General features: G+C 47.1%; 1 protein-coding gene across 1 annotated transcript in view; it reads left to right on the forward strand.

The window, feature by feature from the left end:
* Positions 1-1,072: 1,072 nt before the first annotated feature.
* The window catches only part of LOC122373509 (serine proteinase stubble-like), a 59,183-nt gene continuing 38,372 nt past the window's right edge, over positions 1,073-21,883 (forward strand). Inside the window, exon 1 of the mRNA XM_043351642.1 lies at positions 1,073-1,405. The gene's annotated coding sequence lies outside the window, so the exon portion shown is untranslated. The remainder of the gene's footprint in view (positions 1,406-21,883) is intronic.

Consider the following 21,883-nt stretch of genomic DNA (forward strand, 5'->3'; position numbering starts at 1 on the left):
TCGTAAATGTTCATATGGTTGCTAAATTCAAATTCAGCTCCAAAAACTGGCCTAGAAACATGTAAAACTCGAAAAAGTGAACCGAGGTCACCAAAGGCCAATGACCTGACCTGACCTTCAGGTGACCTTGACGCCCACCCTTCTGCATGGGGGCAGCATCATATCACATGATTGAACGCTTGAAACCACGAAAAGACTGCAAACGCGCGGCTAATGCGAGCCGACATACGCCAAATCGCGATTCCGGCCAAACATGGTCTCGAAAAGTAGGTCACAGGTCAAAGGTCATTGGGGTCAGGGTCATGAAATTTTCAGGGTAGCTGTAAAATTGATTAATGCGAGGGTACTGAAAGTTTCGTCGCGATCGGCCGCTTTTTACGCGAATAATTCGCGAAAAACCATGGGGGGGTCCGTTCGACCCCCCCCCCCCCCCCCCTATACGGGCGAGGGTTAAAAGCAGTGAAGCTAACATCAATACAGTGGGCGGCCGGAATGATATGATCGATTTTACTCTCAGCCTGCGCTCGGCTGAGCCTGCAGCCGAATGCAAATGACTAAAGGGGGGGGGGGGGCTTTGCCTCCCCCAGATTGTCACCGACGGCGACACGTCACAAAGCATCGCAGCGAGCCGCACGAGGCAGCGTTGAAAAGATCTAGCCTATTCGCCGCTGAAAGAATCCTGAAATTGACATTTTGAAACCACGTGCCGGGTCACGGTTAGGTCAAATGCAAAATGGAGCATATTCACATTTAGCGAACGCAGTGTCGAAGACAGCCACTGGCGGATCCAGAGAAGCGTTCTTGGATGTTGCAGAAGGAGGGCAACCCCCCCCCCCCCCCACCCCCACATGTCGTGATTTCTGAAACCAAGCTGCGCTGTGTCGAGCCGGCCTCCTGAACCGCCACCCCTGCAGCTCCGTCTGAGCCGTCCCGACTACCGGGGCCACACGTGGCGCTCCTCTTGGCACCACCCACCGACCTGCACCCGGCGCCGCCGCGGTAGGCAGTGCACCCGTCCAGTGCAGCCTCCAGTGCCGCGCCGCCGTGTGTGCTCTTCGCCGAGTGTCTGCGCGCGCGTGTGTGTCTGTGCTTCTTTAGCGCAGTGAGGAGCTGCACAGTGTGTGTTCGTGCGTGAGTTTTGAACGGCACAGCGCGGCGCCAGAGCCGAAACGCGGAGAAGAGCACTGCTCAGTGATCCTTCCTTATAACCAAGTGTGACGGGCCGTAAGGAAGAGTGGTTCAATCGCCGTCTGTAACTTTCGTTGGCAGTGACTATTTCAATTGATTTATTTCACTGGCACCAGACAAGCTTGTTTCTGCGAGATGGAATGCAACTAGTAAATTTCTAATTTCGTAATCTCGTCAGCAGTTCGCCATCGTCTCAACAGGTCAAGCTGCAGATCAGGTGAGAAATCTACCGGTGTGTAACACTGGCTAATCACTGTGATGGCCCTAACCTAACATCTAATGAAGATCTTAGTCGAAAACTAACAACGCACGCTTGTACTTTGCGATTTCATGGTGGTTGAATTCCTTTCTCAACTGTCTATGTAAAAAGCGTAACACAGAATGAATCAGTCAGAGCCAGCCTGTCCTAGCACTAGCACACACTGAACTATAGTATCAACCGACAACCGTCCTTTTGTCTGTCATACCCACCACCGCCTGTTATTCGCCCATCAGCCCCCCCCCCCTCACCCCGCCTCTGCAGTGTGTCACTTGACCCGTCAACCCTCCCTCAGCAGCCCTCCTCCGCTCCACCGGTCGCTCCGGTCCGACCAGACCCACCGGGGACCGGCTCTGACCGGTCGACTCGTGCACACTGCACCGTGCACGACCTGCGGCGCACGGTGCATAGAGAGCACGGCCGGTCAGCTGACCCGGCCGCCCCGAACTGAGCCACACGCCGGCCGGCACGGTACGGCGGGTGGCCGAGGAAGCAGCGCCGGGTGGGCTGCCAGCGGCTGGGGCTGCCGCTCGCATACGGACTAGGACGAGATGGCACCAAAGCACCACAGCATCCCGGTCAGGCTATGGCGTGAAGCCTAGTCGTAACAGACTTCGCACAGGGTCGGTGGGGTGACGGTAGGTCACGCTCATCGGACATCGCCATCATCACCTACAGGTACCATTGAACTATAAATACAAGAGGCATGCCTTACATCACTATCTCTCATCTCATCGCTTCATTTTAAACGTGAAGCGTTGTTATGAGAGATTCCAGGACAAAAAGTCAAAAGACAAAATGTCAAAAGACAAAAAGTCAAATGCAAAAGTCAAAATGGATAAAAGTCAAATGGAAAAAAGTCAAATGGATAAAAGTCAAAACGGATAAAAGTCAAAAGACAAAAAGTCAAATGGCAAAAAGTCAAAACGTCCAAAAGTCAAAAATGCAAAAAGTCAAATGGTAAAAAGTGAAAATGGCGAAAAGTCAAAAACGCAAAAAGTCAAAAGCAAAAAGTCAAATGGCGAAAAGTCAAAATGGCAAAAAGTCAAAAACGCAAAAAGTCAAAAGCAAAAAGTCAAATGGCAAAAAGTCAAAATGGCGAATCGTCAAAAACGAAAAAAGTCAAAAGCAAAAAAGTCAAATATCAAAAAGTCAAAATGGCGAAAAGTCAAAATGGCGAAAAGTCAAAAACGCAAAAAGTCAAAAGCAAAAAGTCAAATGACAAAAAGTCAAAAAACGCGAAAAGTCAAAAAGTCAAATGGCAAAAAGTCAAAACATCCAAAAGTCAAAAATGCAAAAAGTCAAAAAGACAAAAAGTGAAAAACGGCAAAAAAGTCAAAATGATAAAAATCAAATGGAAAAAGTCAAATAATCGGTCCAGCCGTTGTGCGGTTATTGAGGATAATAGTTTTCGGGTGTGTGCAAAGTACCCCAAGTTTAGCACGCGCCACGTGCTAAGATCGACACTCAGACAACATGGTGTCCATGCCATACAACTTTTACATCCAAGTGGTATTCAGCAAAGAAGACCGCTTGTCGATGCGGCATGCGGTTCTTGAGTTATAAGGGTTTGAAGAGCGTGATGGGGTCGTGTCGGGTCGGGTCGTGTCGGGCCGGGTCGCGCATACTCAGATTTTTGCCTTAAACACGAAAGAACTCGCTCGCTCGCTGCGCTCGCTCGCTCGTAATTAACCCTATGGCGTTGCATGGAAAGAAATGAGTTCAAACTGCCTCGAGCCCCTCCAACATTGAGAAAGTTCCAGCGCCAGTGCTCCCACATGTAATAATAACCTGTGAATCATTTTCATTTTATTACTTAACAGGGGCGTCGTTTTGTATAGGCCTGGGAGTGCCCGAGCACTACCAATGTTCAGCTGAGCACTACCAATGTGTTGTTGAGCACTACCAACATTTTTCTTCACTTATTGAGAAAATTGCATTCAAACATGTCATACAAATAAAATGAATGAGGTTCTTATGTATAAAATCAACATGATAGCAAGTAACTTCAATGGTAAGTGGTAACTATTGATAAAAATCTATAGACTTACTCCACAAGTAGATTGAATTTGAATTGGTTGACCAATTCAATCTTCTTGTAGCGTACCTAAGTCCATAAATTTCCATCAATACCTAGGTATCATTTTCACTTTCCACATCATGTCATTACGTCAAGTAATTTCAAGTTATGTGGTACCTACAGGGTGGGGCAGCATAATCGGGAATGCTTTTTGGGCTCTGATCATGAGTAGGCATGGCATTATTTTTATAAATTATATTATGGCAATGAAACGCCCAAAAGTTGTGCATCATCTGACATGACTACATCCATGAGCATGCAACTTCCTGGAAAAGAGCAGCAAAATAGTTCGACGGTGCTCCAAGTGCTTTGCGCGCGCCCATAGACACTAATGTTAAACAAGTAAAACAAGAACATTTTGTTTAAAACCCTGCAATTCCACGTAAAGGTTGCTGGGCAGGTCAACGTGTTATCACGGACGATAAGGATTGTGTGGGGATACTTAGGACAACAGGTTAACGTAATCGTCGTAAAATAACTCTTAGCAGAGGACATACAAGATGACTCACTTGAATATAAGGAAGAAGCACTTGAGCATATTAAAAAGAAACAATGTTCAAAACTTCAGCGACAAAAAATCTTATCACCGACTGAAATACGATAAAAAAGAATGGCATGCCATATAGGGGATTGTATCGAGAATATTCCAGCGGTCATGCAAAGTAAACATCCTGTTGGGGTGATGGACCTATGGGTGGTCTTCAAGGGAGGTGCACGTGGTGCACCCTACTTCATCGAGCCCGGATAAAATGAGCACCTCTGGTAAATACAACCGCACTCTGGCAGACTCACGTGGAGCCGTCGGAAGAGAGGATCACTGACGGTCCAAATCACGTCTTACGAGGACTCTGTCCGTGCTGGTACTGCAGTGAGGACGACATGTTATTGTGTAGGGCACCTCCACCTGAGATGAACCAAAAACTTCTGGTCCTTCAACTCCGCCGATTTAAATCCGACCAAATTCTTTACATGGAGCGTTTTTTGGTAGAAGTTTAATGAACAACTTATCATCAGTAAAAACAGTCTTCAGTGCAAGGTACGAAGCTGATGGGCGATCATGGACAAGCAGGAGGTTGCACGTGCATGCGCGTGCTTTTGGACCCGCCTTGAGAAGGTCATCGACGCCGAGGGCGGTCAAATAGGATGAGGGATAGGTAAAAGGTGACCGATTGATAGGATGTTGCTAAAATAGTGCTTGGAGCTATATTTTTAGATTCATGACCAAATAATCCCGTTTGATATTTATTCCCGATTATGCTGCCCCACCCTGTACCTACCTACCTACATACCTACCAAGTTTCACAAAAGTCAGGGGCGTCGTTTTGTATAGGCCTGGTAGGGCCCGAGCCTTACCAATGTTTACATATTTGGGCCCTACCAATGTTCGCTGAGCCCTACCAATCTCTTGTCACTTATCAGTTGATAAAAAATCAAAATAAACAGGTAAGCAAATATTAAATAAGCACATATGCAAGTACATAAATAAGGCTCTAGCCACAGTAGGTGCATGCAGCTGACAATGAGGTTTCACGTGTCTAAGACTCCGGTCCTTAATGGATTTTAAGAGGCTCGAAAACGCAATTGGTTATAGAGGTCCATAACTGCCTCTGAGTCCCGCATACCACGCGACCGCCCCTAATAGACCCCGATCCGTCTCCACACCAGCCGCTGGAGGCCCTACACCGACTTCGGAAGGTGCCGCAGTGCTCCAGAATAGGCCATAGGTATATTGATTTGAGTGGGTGATGCAGCCTGATTCCCCAGGGTTCAACGCCAGGTCATTACCGCATCAGACCCCGAAAACTGAAGCTCGTAACTACGAGGGGCGTTCAAAAAGTTTCGGGCCGAACAATGAAGGAGTTGGAATTTTGGCCTGCAAGGCGGTGTGTTAAATGATGTGTTATTGGGATGTCCACTTACGCAAATTAAGTAAGTGGCCATTAATTAAGTCTCTTCTGTGATAGATTCGGGCTTCTATTCGTAGCATAGTTCGCCATTTCGGATAGGATGGGCGACGCCCAGAAGAGAGCAGTGATTCGTTTCATAGTAGTTAGTGCAGAAAAGGCACCAAGCGTTAACCCTCGCCCTGGGCATTTTTCATAACACGGCCTGGCAGGGGGAGGGGTCGATGCGACCCCCCTCCGCTCGTCAACTTTCCAAAACAGGGGCACACAATTGATGATGTGCGTCCATTCGATAAACATCGAACATCGAGGAGAGGCTATAGGGAAGCTGACGTAAAGTGTGCACCTGATCCGCGACTGCACGCACCTGCGTACATGGGCGGGATGACGAACAGTGAAGCGATGAGCTTCGAGTTGTTGTCGCATCCACTTTTTCTCTCCGAACCTTGCACACTCTGGTTAGTGGTTGCCACCTCTTCCCCAACATAAGAAAATTAGCAGCGGCAACCTCGCTAACAGCAGGGAGACGAAATCAGCCGTCTTGGACGTGCAGGATGGGTCCAAAACCCACTTGGTTATGGAGGCCTTGAGGGCTCTCGCGAAGCGCTGCGCGAAATGAGTTTGTCTTAACGGTGTTTATTTGAATAAATGAACTTTTTGGTCTAATGAGTCGATGCTGTATCTCTCTGCTCCTTCATGGTCGGGCCCGTAGCTTTCTGAACGCCCCTCGTACTGTCATCCTTTTATTTTGGCAAGCAGGTCTTTCTAACTATCGTTGTGTTTCCAGTCCTCGTTAGTTGTCGAACCCTTCAATTGGCGTGGGTCTTCAAAACCGTTCCTGGCCCCGCAGCCGTCTTTTTTAGTCGGCTTGGGCCCTCAAAGCTGTTCCTGTCCCCTTTCAGCACAGCCGTCCTTTTAAGTCGATGTGGGCCTCTTTCAGAATGGCGTGCATTCCTCCGACACTATTGCCTATATAACTGCACGTTTTGTGCATGGCGTCCGCTGTGGACCCAGATTTCCAAAGTTTTTTTTTTGTGTTTTTTAAGATTTCGGTTAGTCTTGTCAGTGACCAGGGCGAAAAATAAGTGGCCGAAATCCGATGAGAAAGGCAGATTTGGGGGTACCCTACCTTGTAAGCCCCGTCATATATGGCCAGCCGCCGCCTTTGGGCACTACCAATCATTTTCGGAAAACGACACCCCTGTTACTTAATGGATTCGTTCATTAAAATATGTTCATTTCTTTTAAAGGTAGTGTGCCACCTTTAAAAGATTTCCCATTGTATTTTTCCTAGGATAAGAAGCTTCTGTTTTTACCTAATGTCGCAAAAAAATCAAAAAATGGGCCAGGAATAGTGCCTTTTTCGCCTAAAAGTTTATCGGTTTTTCGATATGTATAACAACTGTAGTGGGCTGACCTGCAAACAGGCGTCGGCAACAATCGCGAAGACAATAAGTAAAGGTCATTATAGAGTTACGACGTACGGGAATGAGTTATCAGCTGTCTAATCGTAGACAACACAATGTCGAGCCTTAAACTGTAAGCCTGTATTGGTATTGTTTCTTTTATTTGGCTGTCGAACATTATTTATGGTTTGAAATATGATTTTATGTAAAATAATTGATATGAAAAAGCCGTCTCTTAAGTTATGACCCCATTTCACCACACGCAAGTGGCAGAATGACAATGATCAGCTGACGCATTTTTCTTGGCCGAAGTCAGAGCGCGCGGCCCAACGCAAAGTATGAGCAGAAGCCGCGCCCAAAGCCAGGGCCCCGGTAACGTGAGGTAGTCGAGTCGGGGCAGCGTGCGCTGACCCAAGCCGGGGCCGCAGCTTTGGGCGCGGTCTACCGCATCCCCGCGGGCAGCCCCGGGCTATCACATGACACCGGGAGGACGCGCGGCCCCGGCTTGGGTCAGCGCACGCTGCCCCGACTCGGCTACCTCACGTTACCGGGGCCCTGGCTTTGGGCGCGGTCTACCGCACCACCTAACAGGCGTGTTCGAAACCGCAGGAGATGATGATGAACGGGTTTATCGAAACTTGATTGGATGAGCATATCGGTAATAGCGATTTCAGTGTGTGCATTTATTGTTCATAGTGGTGTGAAATGTGGTTGGGGTACGACCGACAACCCGTCGGGGCGAATTTCGCACTGGGGTACTCAAAATTTGAAGAATTTAAGACGTTTCCATGAGTTTTGAAGGTATGGATAAGTTCTAAAAATCCGGTTCTCCTTATCTGGGCCAGTTACCCCGTTTACATGAGTCAGCGAAAATGACGTTTAGAACGGATATTTCCGTTTAGCGAAAAGTGCGCAAGTTTCGACTCATGTAAACTGGTTTGGGCGCGCAAAAATGACGATTACGCGGAACGGAAATATCCGATGAATTAATGGGAAAAATCCGTTTAGGCCTGACGTCCTAAACGGATTTTTTGCGCATCTAGCAGAAAATGACATGACTATGCATGTTTTATAGATGAATTTTTTTAGTTTACACATCAAAATACATAGTTATGTTGAATGGTAGGTCTAATGACAATGAAATCCACTTTTTGCCCCTGATTTCGCGCCATTGTGGCAGATTCATGAAGTACCTACATAAGTGTTGAGAGGAACGTCCTATGCTTCAAAAGGGAAGCATTCTAGTTGAGGGGTAATTTCCTTATTTCTTAGATTCAACAATCAGGGTTCAATTCCAGGGCCACCAACATAGCCTTCCCAGCCAGTCGCTCCCTATAGCCACTTGGAACAGCATGGTAGTGCCATTTAGTGCTTGGTACACTGGATATGATGCTTGATTTATTTTGCTTTAGTACATGCTCCCAAAAATGTTCTCTACCTAGGTACAGGGACCCGCAGTTGCTTCTGTACACACTAGTATTTCAGCGTATTCTTTGCCTGTGACACCGTTGGAGGCGAATTGGGAAATGATTGTGTGCTTATTAAAACCACCATCTGAAGGGCTTTAAACTGATGTGCTGCTCTCCTAATTCAGTGAACCTTTTATGGCTATATCAGCAAAACATTGTTTTCAGCGCTTTTTCCTGCCCCATTCCTTCTGAAACCTGGAACTGCTTATTCCATTTACTCCTGCCATCTGACGATGGTCGTGCTGACTACTAGTTCCGGCGCTAGTTACTGCTCCAGTTTTGCACCCGGCACAAACTCAGGCGGCACCGGGCCGTGGCTCGACCAGGGGAGGGTCGGACCGAGCCGACTGCCTGGGGCGCGGTTAGATCGGACGCCCTGCTGGGGAAGGGGACGGGAGTGAGGGGAAGGGGAGGTGGTCACGTGGTCCGTCCAAGCTCGCAGACGGCCTGTCCTGCGCCCAGCCATGTTCCGTGATCCAAAATGGCACGAGAGCTGTGGAATGCCTGGAGGAGACGCTTCGAAAGCGAATTTCAGCAGCACTAATTTACCATATTCTGTGGAGATAAATGAATATTATCTTAATGCAGCAAAAATTATATGCCTAAGCTGTATAAGCTGTATCTTTTTAAAAGTTGTAAATGGGATTATTTTTAGGGACTTATAGGTTTCGTATACACAGTGAATTATGTTACATTAAGCCGTTTCGCTGTTATGGTTACTAACTGAAGAGTTATCCTTTTTTCTCACAGGGAATGAAAATACAATAACAATACGAATAAAACAGACGTTTCGCACAAAAAAAGTGCCTCCGTCAGTGGCAAGAAATAAGTAATTAGGCATACATGTTTTCTTTCGATAAAATCGATGAAGTAGTTATTTTTGTTTTTTTAAGATATATTTTCAGCAGTTTTTTAAGCACATCATGGAAGCTTATAAACATTTGTGTATTTTATCGGCAACCCGGCTGGCCAGGCTGAGACGGTGCCGCATATAGTTCTCAATCAGGGCTGCGGAGTCGATGGATTTTCGGCGACTCCGACTCCGACTCCGACTCCGGCTTTCAAAAACCAGCTCCGACTCCGACTCCGACTCCGGGCAGAATTGTCGACTCCGACCGACTCCAACTCCCGACTCCGACTCCGCAGACCTAGCAGGGCTGCGGAGTCGACAGATTTTCGGTGACTCCGACTCCGACTCCGGCTCGGGTTTCTAAAATCGACTCCGACTCCGACTCCGACTCCGGTCACAACTGTCGACTCCGACCGACTCCGACTCCGACTCCGACTCCGACTCCGCAGCCCTGGTTCTCATCGATGTTAAACCTATACACTTCTTTTTCTCCACTGACGAAGGCACGTTGTTGTCCGAAACGTTTGGTTTTATTCGCATTGTTTTTATGTATATTGTCATTGTCCGTGAGAAAAACATACCCATATGGACTGGTCTCAGTTCATGTAGAAATTGTTGCATATTAATAACACAGATAAGATGAATATTAGCCCTCACCACACATATAAGTAGAGGTAAGTAGACCGTGCCCCCTGTTTTTCACCAAAAAATCGCGGCAAAGCGAAGGATTGCGACGATTCTTTGGTGCCCTGGAGTTAATCAATTTTACAACTTCCCGGAAAATTAAATAGCCCTTATAATTTTTGCATCTTGTCTGAGAATTTTAAATCCCTGAACCAAATTACCTTTAACCTGTGATTATTTTTCTCAAGATCATGTCAGGCCAGAATAGCAATTGAAAGTCAGCGCACATCTGTGTGTTTCCATAGTCGTTTCGTGATTAGCAACGTGACAACATGTGAAATATACTATCTAATGTTTGTCTCATTGATTGTTGTGGGTGCCAAGGTCACGTGAAACTCAGGTTAAGGTCATTTACTTGAAATGATCTCGGTTAACTTCCTTAAATTTACAGTACACCTTTTTACTGTGGTTTTTAGGAAGTGTTGGTTTGAAATTTAGCACTCATTTTAGCATTTGAAAACTAGACATACTTAGGTATCAGTTATAGTGCCTATGCAATATGTTGCAAGGCTGTAAGTGCTGGTTAACCCTCGCCCGTATTGGTGTTTTTTTCCAGCCGCGAACGTATAGGGGGGGGGGTCCGTTGGACCCCCCCCCCCCCTTTGCCGTTTCGCCCCTGATCGAGCTAGAGCTTCGCGGAAAAAACGAGCGTGTTGCCCATGACGAGAGGAAGCCGATGATGCCCAATTTTAAGGTCCTAGGTCATTGGTTGACCTTGCAGGTCAGGTCAATGACCCCAAAGGCGGGAAAATCGGGACCTGTTAGAACATCGTAAAGTGTGGCTGCTATGGGGTTTTTCGGGGTGCTGATCACAAATACTATGTTAGTTTTGATCACAGATGATGTCTTCATGTATTTAGGCCAGGTCGGGTCAGGTCAGGTCAGGTCAACCAGTAAGGGTATTCGTAGTAGGTGGCAACCGCCTCTGACAGCTTCGTAACATGTTACGAAGGCACCAAAACTACTTCGTAAATGTTCATATGGTTGCTAAATTCGAATTCAGCTCCAAAAACTGGCATAGAAACATGTAAAACTCGAAAAAGTGAACCGAGCTCATCAAAGGTCAATGACCTGACCTGACCTTCAGGTGACCTTGAAACCAACCCTAATGCATGGGGGCAACATCATATCACATGTTTGAACGCTTGAAACCACGAAAAGACTGCAAACGCGCGGCTAATGCGAGCCGACATACGCCGAATCGCGATTCCAGCCAAACATGGTCTCGAAAAGTAGGTCACAGGTCAAAGGTAAATTGGGTCAGGGTCATGAAATTTTCAGGGTAGGTGTGAAATTGATGAACGCGAGGGTACTGAAAGTTTCGTTGCGATCGGCCGCTTTTTACGCGAGTTATTCGCGAAAACCCATGGGGGGTCCGTTCGACCCCCCCCCTATACGGGCGAGGGTTAACATTCTATGGATAGCCGGCAGAACGCCTAATGGGTGATCTGGCGTGACCCGTCCTACCCCAAATGCTTTGATACATCATCTTTGATCAAAGCAAGTGCAAATTCGGCGTCAGAAGCAAGCAAAGTCCCAGCAAACTTCACTTGTAGAAATTCTAGCAGGACCCAATTTTCCGTGCTTTTGGGTTATTAACCTGATCTGGAAGGTCAACCAGTGACCTAGGATCTCAGCATTGACCAGGACATAAATAAAAAAATGGCTTTCTCTCGTCAGCGATGACCAGGGCCCTCAAATCATCGTATTTCTCTCGCCACGAGTAGCTCGCTCTTTTTTATTTTTCAGCGAAGCTCTGGCTTTTCATGAATGGCTGAGGGTTTCTGCGCCCCTCCGCTACATATAAGACGCTGAAAAGAAATGCCTAAGTGGGTGAGGGTTAAATATCGATTGGTTTTTAAGTGCCGAAGCCCGAAACACTTTAATTTACTTCGATAGCAGTTTTTAAGACCAACGAGCTCGAATACTACTTCTTGAACAAAGTAAGCACCACATAAAATGAATCGTAAGAGAAGCGGCTCAAGATTAAGGAGCTATGAGACACTTAATAAAAACGGCATAGATTAGAAACTGCACCTAACTTGCACCGGTTTTTAAACCTTTTCGTTGCAGACTGGTAGATTAAATTTTAGGATTGATTTCAGCTGATGCTCAAATGGAGCTATTCATTCGTTCATTCATGCGACCATCCAATTCCATTCATAAAAGAAGCCAGTGACAAAATTGTTCATTTTAGATAAGTGTGAAATACAAACTCAATAAAAGTTTAATGATACGGTAAATTTGACAGCTTTTATAATGAACAGACAAACAACTTTAACAAATCAAAGTTGAGAGCCCCAAATAGGGGGAGAATGAGGTAAGATGAGCCAAGGGCAAGTTTAGCCACCCCATGTTTCTCAGCTCCTATGGCGCTAATTGACTTGAGCTTCCATGTGCCGTTCGCTTACGATGCTGCAGTCTTTCACGTGAGACGGTAACGTTCTCACGCTCAGCACTCGGTAACATGTGGTATCGCCCCTGATAACTAAGACATGTTTTGCCTTTAAAATGAGATGGTTGTTATCTGCGGTGCATGGTTATTTTCCTTAGCGGGTGTCATTAATCGAAAATGGCCACGGGTGGGGCAAGATGAGCCATTTTCACCTGGGGGAAGATGAGCCGGATAAGCCATTGTTGTCTCCGCTGTCGAAAACCAAACTGAGCTGCGCTTTTTCTGCTGAATAAAAATGGTAGCAAATTGTTTTTCTTTGTTGATTACACAAGTTGTAAGTGATTTGCAGATTATCTGAAGGATAAAATGATTTCTTCCGTGATAGAAAATTGACAAGCTATTGGAAGGCTTAAAACAGTCACTTTTTGATGGACGAAAAAACTTTGCCATAAGTATCTATGCCATGGAGTAAATAAAAGAGCCCACTCTTCGCCGCGCCCGGGAAAAGAAAAGGTTCGCTTTTTCTATCCATGCTCAACTTTCCCCACGACGTGTCTCAGCTTACCCCGCCCATGGGGTAAGATGAGCAACGTGATTTTTGACGTAGCCTTTTCAGTACAAAAGTAAGCGGTATGAAACATTTCTGGCCACCATTACATGCGCAAATCACCACTCTGTCCGTCCAACCCGTAAACGCAGAAAAATGATCAGTAAGTTAGCCTGTAGCTTACGAAAAACAAAAAGCGGCTCAACTTACCTCATTCCCCCCTACGTAACACAATTGAGGGCATTTTTTAGGCCATCACAGTATTTGTCAACAATTGTTGTTTGTGGGACTGGGGAGGGTGGTTACTGGCTCATAATCTGTCCCCCCCCCCAAAAAAAAAGAAAGAAAACGAAACCGATCATCTGCGAAAAGAACTATTGAGCTCATTGAGCTCGAACCAAGATGACGAATCGATTTATAGGTATGCAGGATGACTAACGATGCCACTTTTTGACTTCTTGTGTTAAATAAATTCCATCATCTGGATAGCACGTCAACATTCTATTTGACATTTTGCAACAAACGTATGTTCTGAAATGTTCTTGAAATGTTCTGAAATGTTCTGAAACTAAAACCGTTTCTTCGCAATTAACTTGAACCACGTCATCCCAGCTTATGCACGACAAAAATAAAATAATGCTTCAGGATCAGTGGCCTGAATTCCAATGCTTAAAGTTTACTCAAAACCGGTGTGGCTGAGGCACTCTTCGCTACATCTCGTGACGGCCACCATTGTGTTGCATTTTTCGGTAAGCTATAAGTTAATAAGGAAAGGATTGGTGAGTGGGTTGAAAACAGCCCTCACCCTCCACCCCCCCCCCCCCCCCTTCTTCTGGAAACATAAGTAACCGAAAGATCTGGGCGATGGTTTATCCGCCTCCTCTGCCGCCGCGCTGCGAGGCCTCGATTCGTTCGGTATGTGGCTTCCTGAGCGGTCATCCCCGGAGGCAAGGTGAAAGGTCATGGCCTGTATCAGAAATTTATACGTTGCTGAATATGTTTTATAGTTCTTCCAAGGCCTTGGACACCGTTTTATTATATCGGATAAGCATTGCAATTTCTTGTCAATCAATACATCTAAAGAAAACTTAATCAAAATCTTATATCTGCGGCAATTGTAGTTCTGCTTACGGTCGCCTCTTTATGATACGGGCCACCACCACCTCCACTGCGCTGGAGCTCTGGCGTTCTACCCCTCCCCGCTACAGACCGGCCCTCGGGCTAGGTGTGTTAGTACTGAGCGCAAACCTGTAGTAGTCACGTGACTTTCATTCACGTAGCGGGAACGGAAGCTATAGGCGATACCAAGGACGGGCTCTGGGGAGGCAGCCGGCGCGGAAAAATAGCACGATTGTAGTTTTGGAAGAATATCTGTTGCGGTAAGAGGAATTATACAAAACATACGTCTTCGGAGCAAACATGTGTTATTCCTACATACTTTGCACTACATTTCCTTTCTCCAATGGCCAGCACTTAGCAAATAATAGCGCAATTCTAAATTGGTAATATATGTGTACAGTAGCAACTGCGGGTCCCTGTACTTCAAACTTTCTAGCAGTGATTCAGATAACTTATGCTTCAGCGAACAGCCACCAGACGGCAGGGCACGCAGGCTGGTTGAGACAGGAACTTGGCTGCATGCCAAAATATACACAAGACACACAGCCAAATTTACTCAGTGACACTGCCATCTGCCCCCCCCCCCCCACCAATATTTAAATGTTCTTAGATAATTGTTCCAAAGAAGTAGATTCTTCAGTGGTGGGAAGGCCTCTGAAAGTTTGGTTAATCTCGGATGGTGGAAGCAGGTACCTGGCAAGTTTTGTGGAATTTGTAGAATCATACCTAACCTTACCTACCAACCTAACTTTCAACCTACCATCCTTCAAACACACCTACATGCCTACAACCTATCATGCCAAACTACTTCCTACCAATCTACAAGGTCAACCAACCTACCAAACCACATAGGTACCACTCGGACTTCATCTTCACATCTTACCTGGTGTGATTGAGAGTGGATTATTCTATGATGCATTTTGAAAATTGCACTGATAGTGTCTCAAAGTTTGGTGGTGAGTAGATGTAACTTCTGATATGAATAAAACACATGGAACTGATGGATCCTGTGTTGCACTCGACAGTCAAGCAATGCAATGCACAGCACAGGTCACATCTACTACACAATTCACCTAGTACTGATCTGACCCCTGTCTTTGAAGAACTGAGCAGCTAAAAGCAAAAAATGAAAATAAAATGCTGGAATATTCAAGTGCTTCAAATGTGCTAACCAAAATGTATGCACAATCCCGCACCACCCACTTTCATACCAATGTTTTCTGAAGTGTGGCACCATCCTGCACATCCTTTCATGCATTTTCATTTTGTCAACTTACTGGAGGTCAATCATGATGAGCTATGACTATTATGAGCTGTCTTAGCCTTTTTCTGAAACCAAAAAGACTTTCAATATAGATGTGCTCTTCAATGTTGTCCAAGACCTCAATTGTTTTCTTGCTTTCTGACAGTTAATCACGCTTCTTTTACAGCACACAAGTAAAATAATGGCTTGTGCCATGATTATTTCTAATTCTACATACAAAACTTTAAAGAATCAAGTAAATTAAGCCTAAAACAAGCACAAATAATGCTTGATAGGAGCTGCGCCAGACATGTAAAAATGCGCAAAATATCCGTATTTTTCGGGCTGCCGGCGTAAAGGGAATTATCCGTTCCGGAACGGATTTTTCCGATAAGGCTCATGTAAACGGGGCCACCGAAACGCATTTTTCCGTTCCCTGGCTAATCGGATATTTCCGTTTAGGCTGAATGACTCATGTAAACGGGGTAATTAACTCCATACGGTCCAGGAAAGCTGGCACACTACCTTTAACCAAATTTCTATAAACCCAGCGCGTTGGATGCTGGACCAGTCAGCGATGACCGTACAGAGACCAGAGAGCGTGATTGGACGGAGGGGACCGCGTCCAGTCTATCGGGCACGTTTAAACTTTCAGATAAAACTTTGCCATAGCACTTGAATTGCACGATGGGGCAGTGGTGACCCGGGAACGTTTGAAAAGTTGATGGGGTAGGTTGAAAGTTGAGGGGACAAAAATTGCAACTCAAAATTTTGAAATTATCTCGTCTTTTGTATTTTTTACTTTAAGTCCATTGACGTCATTTAAGCGTTAATCACATGGTATTTTTTTATTTTGAGGTTTTGGCTTTTCACCAGGGCCTCCTCTCAGGGGCGACACTTTCCGAAAATTATTGGTAGGGCTCTAATGTAAATTTTTGCCAATTCAAAGCGATTCTTTCCACGCAACGCCATAGGCATAATATTAAATTTCCAAAATTATTGGTAGGGCTCGGGCCCTACCATGCCTATACAAAACGACACCCATGCCTCCTCTAACATGTTAACTGCGGGAGCTGCAGCCCCCGCAGTCATCCTCCAAACTGGTCACTGAGGGGTACCTTAGTCATTTTTTAGTCTTAGACGTTTTTGGTAGGGGTTACCTTAGTCATTGCCCGTGATCGGGCCCCCCAGTCAAAACTGCTTAGAGGAGGCACTGCTTTTCACCCTCTCCCATGGGGGAGGGGCTGCCGCCGCCCGGTGCTCCGCGCACCACGGACGCCACGCGAGCGCTGCTGGCGCGGCGGCGCGCATTGCTCGGCCCGCGCGCCGAGTATACGGTGGTGAACCGGCAGTGTCGAGCGGCCATCAGACGTGACCACGCGGCATACTATGCTGACCAGCTGCGTGAGGCAGGACCGGCGAGGATGTGGACAGTGCTGCGGCCGGTGATCGGGGCGGGGAAGAGTGCCACTGCTGCTGCGCCAGCGTGCACGCCGGAAGCGCTCAACGCGTATTATGTGAGCGTGGGCCCCACCACCGCAGCCAGCGTCCCTGCCCCGCTGCTGCGGACCCCGGTACCTGTCAGAATCTCTCGCGTACTCACATGTTCCTTACAACTTCAGTGGGTAGGGTACGTTGCGCTGTATAATATTTTTCAAAAGATGAAAAGATCGATGCTTCGACTTTTATCCTTTTGACTTTTTATTTCAGACTTTGACTTCGACTTTTCTATTTTATACTTTTTTTCATTTTTTGACTTTTTGTCTTTTGACTTTTACCCGTTTTGACTTTTTGCTTTTGACTTTTTGTCTTTTGACTTTATTCCGTTTTGACTTTTTTGTCTTTTGACTTTTACTCGTTTTGACTTTTTGTCTTTTGACTTCTACACGTTTTGACTTTTTGCTTTTGACTTTTTGTCTTGACTTTTTTCCGTTTTGACTTTTATCCTTTTGACTTTTTCATTTTTGACTTTTTGCATTTTTGACTTTTTGTCATTTGACTTTTTGCGTTTTTGACTTTTGCACATTTTGACTTTTTGCTTTTGACTTTTTGTCTTTTGACTTTTATCCGTTTTGACTTTTATCTTTTTGACTTTTATCCCGTTTGACTTTTTGCATTTGACTTTTTGTCTTTTGACTATTTGTCTTTTGACTTTATTCCTTTTGACTTTTTGTCCGGTTACCGTAATGAGATGGGAGGGCCGGAGACCTGCCGGCAGGGAACGGCACTGAATGCTAATAAAGCTGTGCCAGTTTTCCTTCTGCTGGTATCTCATTCAGCTGCAGTACGGCCGGTACCGAGGGATGCAGCGGCGGACCTCGCTCAACACGACAACAGGCTCCACGTGTTCCCTGTCAGGGACAGGGGCCAGGGTATCGAGTTTGCTCACGGACCAGACCACAGTGGAAGAAAGGAAGACTCCGTGGGAATTGGGATAGATGGGAGAGACGGAGAGACAGAGGGGAGGGACGGACGACCCATAGGAGTTGCATTGGTTCAGTGAACCCCATCGAGCGATCAGATAACCGTCACTCGTCCTGCCCGGGAATGGAGCACAGATGGCTGATTACTACGAAGAAGGCAGCGCAGTTACCTCTGTTCCCCAGTCTACTGATATCGTATGCACACAGCGCTAACCTTCTCGTCAGACTGAAAGAGCCTAACCCTACAAAACGAACAAACAATACCGAGCCTCCCACCTTTCCGAATCACCGAGTGTGCGCACGGTGCCAGCGGTCTGCTGGGCTCGCCGGCCGGGCCAAACGGTGTCACGCGCCGGCCCCGTTTCCCGGCCGTGCAGCGTCACAGCGCCGCCACCCGAGCCGTCACGCACGGTCGAGCGCAGCGTCACGGATGCGGCACGCTCACGTAACGGCGGCTCTGCAGCACGGCGTCACGCAGTCACGCAGCCATGGTTTTAGTGATGAGTGGCGTCACTCGTGGTATACGCTACCGTTCTGCAACGGAAATGCATCATGGGATGCAAACTGCAGAGTGGTAGTTGGTATGAGCTAAAACAGAGCGATTTGCATTTTTTAAGGAAAAATTCCGAGGGCATCGAATGGACCAGTAACCAGCACGGTAGACGTAAGGGGCTTATAACAGTATTCCCTCGCGGTACATACTTCTATGACAAAATCTCAGAACGGCGGCCCAAGCGAAGAGAGACTCCAATTTTAAAAGCCTTATCACATGCATCGTATCGATATCGCACATAGCCCTATTGGGTAAATCAACTGATGAGGTGTCCCATCGTTAAGTGTCCTCACCATAAAAAATACCCTGCATAGATTCACCTATAGGGCGGCGAGGGCGACTATTTCATTGAAACTTTCAGCAAATGGTGCAAGGGCGACCGGATGCCTGAAATTCATATCTCGGATTTCCTATATCGGTGACCAGGGGAAAGCATAATTTTGCGAACTCATCATTAAATATAGCCGTTACTGGATGTAACGCTTCTTTCGTGCGATTGTCAAGTAAAAACTCTATGCATCGTACCTAATTGCTAAAGTAAATGAAGTGTCCATTGGATTGGACACCTCATTAAAACTATAGTATAAAAACTCCACCTACGCCTGAAACCACTAGGTTATACCTTCGTTCTTTTGTCTTCTTTTTAGTATCTACAGTGTTTAGTATCTATTCTAGTTACTATGTAAAAATAATCTGACACCGAATAATGAACTCTAGCGAGCCGAAGCATCCCTCTACATTTCACTGTCGGCAACTTCCGTTGCGATGAGGCAATGGAGACTGCACCATCGTCCCGGAACACAGAGAAGCTCAAATCACCCCGGTCAGCCCTCTCTCGCCCGTGACTCAGGCGCCCACTGCCGTATCGTCCCAATTGGGCAACATCCGCAGCAGCCTGTGGGTCGGCAAAATCGCCCCAGGACCCGGACACAAAGACGCAACACCCGGACACAAAGACCCTCCAAGAGGGGAGACTCGGTTGCGGTATTGCTCCGAGGGCTTGGACGCACAGACGCACAAAGAGGGGAGTCTGGTCTGCGGCATTCGCCCGAAGGACAAGCACATTGCACCAAAGATGATCCACTATGGGAGAGTGTTCCTCGTAGCATCCTAAAAAGACAGAGACAGACACAAAGACGAACCCAAATGGAGACTGATTCTCAATTATTACTGTGGGTCGGCATACGCAATTATCATTCGCATGCATCATCCAAAAGTTGCACGCGAAGACGCATCACGGCGGTAGGCTGGCCAGTGGCCTGCCCATAAGCATGAATGTGACTTACGTTGTCATACAGCACCAAAAGTCATCAAAAGTAGTTAGGATAAAAGATTATATAATGAACCTCACCGAATTCCATAATTACCTGCAAAAGCCGCATCATCCGCAGACAATGCAATAAGCGCTCCGTCGAGTGAAAGTCTCTGGAAGCGTCGGTAGCTCACGGTTCGGTGAGTGGAACAGCTCTGTGGCCGGTCACGGGTCACAGGGGTCCATTCTGACCTTGTCAACCGTACCGGGCTAACAGCGGGACCGTCGAGAGGTTACCTCACTCCACCCCATCCCCATCCCGACCCCTCCTGGGCTCCACCGGCCGCATTGACGGCGTAAGGCCGGTACGCTTCAGCAGAGTCGCCCACCCATCACGAGCTAACTGAATTACTCCGCCTACGCAGCCCGGAACAAAACAGCTATGAGCTACTGCCCTCCGCCTGGTCCTGTCACAGCGACTCTTTGTGTTGATTTTTATTTTTTCAACATCTAGGTACATGTCACTTGACCAGCTCACTCGTCAGTTCCGGTCCGATTCACTTTTTGTCTGACTCAGTGATGAAGGCGTAAGAATGGTCTCACGCATCACTTATTGCAGCCGTAAGGAGTCTGAGGAACACAGACGTCTTCATATATGTTCAACGGAACAGATTACAGATGTAACACTGAACACGGGATATGAGCGTCATGCTACAAGGATGAGGTCACTTGAGCAGTACCAACCACCGAAATGGCATTGCATCATTATGTTCGATGCGGAGTGTACGAGGGACGTGAAAGGCACGATTTCGATTGTCACCACTAAGCTAAATAGTATGTTGCAATTGTGTTACGAGTAGGTATGCATCGCGAACTTTTAGGTTATGACAGGCATCAAACGCACCTTCGATTTGCATGTTATCCAAAACGCTCATCGATTTTCTTCAGCTTTCACCCGTATGAACCACTGGTCGATTTGCTTGTTTGTCGTCCAGTGTCAACATCAAAATACTCTCATCAGTCATTCAAACAATGTGAAAATACATCCAAAAGGAATATTCCACTCATATTGAATGGCTGAAACGTTGACCAGTTATTTCAACATTCGATTTCTCTCACTGGATTTCAACCAGTAAGAGCGTGCATTTATGTAGTTTCAGAGGCGAATCATTACCTACCGGGCTTCGATGATCCAATCTGCATGTCACTGTAACTGTGGAGAACAGCTCGATAAATTGTGCTTTCACGCAGCGCGCCGTGGCGATAGTCGGACAGTATGTTGGGCAAGTGTGCTGGTATTTTCTGCAAGTGAGTCACTGGATGAGTCAAGTAGGCAAGTAGGTACCTACCTACGAGGTAGGTACCTAGGTAGGTAGGTACGGTACCTCGTATATATCCCCCACGATAAATATCAAGAGCAATGCAAAGGTATAGGTATTGAAGGTTATACCATGCTCTCCCTGGCCATTGGCCAATGAATGAGCATTTTGGACAGATCAAACGCAGCGTCAGCGATTCATCGCCACATGCTGCGGGTGTCATGGCTACGGAGCTTGCGTGTGAGCCATGGCCAGATAATCCTAATCCTGACTGGTGTAAGATGGAGTTGCTATCCCTGCTGATCAGCTAAAGCTCAGGTCAGCGTAAGTACTGTGGTCCGGTGCCGCCGAGCGGGACGGAAGAACTGGACCATCACAAACCGGTGGATCGGGTCACCGGTGTATCCCGCATGGCCCGCGCTGCCAGCCGCTCTCAATCCGAGCCGGAGAGGCCGGCTGGGTCACCGGCTTAGCGCCGCGCCAACTTCCGCCACTCACTGCGTGCCACTCACTGCACTAGCCGGCGGACATCGGAGTAGAGCCACTCACCATCAGCCATCACCGACCGACCATCACCGTCTGCGACAAACACCGCAATACAGCCCCGCTCACCGCTCGGTCCATTGAGGCAGCGAAATCGACACGACGTCACCGGCCTCCCGGACCCTCCCCTCTCCACGGAAGCTCACCTGAGGCATGGATTAGAGATTTCCTGGATCGGCAACTCTCCGTCGGCGCCTTTGATGTAAGCGACCACGGCTGGCCACCTAGCGGCGGAGTGGTGAAGCTTGGTGAGATAGGACGGCGGAGGGTTGGGCGCTAATCCCTGTGGTAAACTGCGGGCCAAGATCAATCGAATTTAGGGATTGAACGGCTGGGTGCGGTGCGTTAAAACGAAGTTATGGTGTCGGGAACGTCCAGTAAGTCCATATGTGTCCTCAACGAAGTAATCGGACCATTGGGGTAAGAATTTTGTCTCGGCAGAGGACGTGCATGCGCAGTCGCCAAGCTCTTATGCCGGCGTAAAATGCACGCATCACCATCTTTTGATAACACACTGTTCCATCTTTTCCATCCTCAGGATAGTCAAATCCTTTTCCTCCACGCCTTAACCCCCTGATCCGGGCTGGACGGGCAACTTTATCCCATGCGGGCAGCTCCGCCAGAGCACACCCGTAACCGGGTGCAGAGA

This window comes from Amphibalanus amphitrite, unplaced genomic scaffold (assembly GCF_019059575.1).
Source record: "Amphibalanus amphitrite isolate SeventyFive unplaced genomic scaffold, NRLGWU_Aamphi_draft 001507F_arrow, whole genome shotgun sequence".
NCBI classification, from domain to species: Eukaryota; Metazoa; Arthropoda; class Thecostraca; order Balanomorpha; family Balanidae; genus Amphibalanus; species Amphibalanus amphitrite.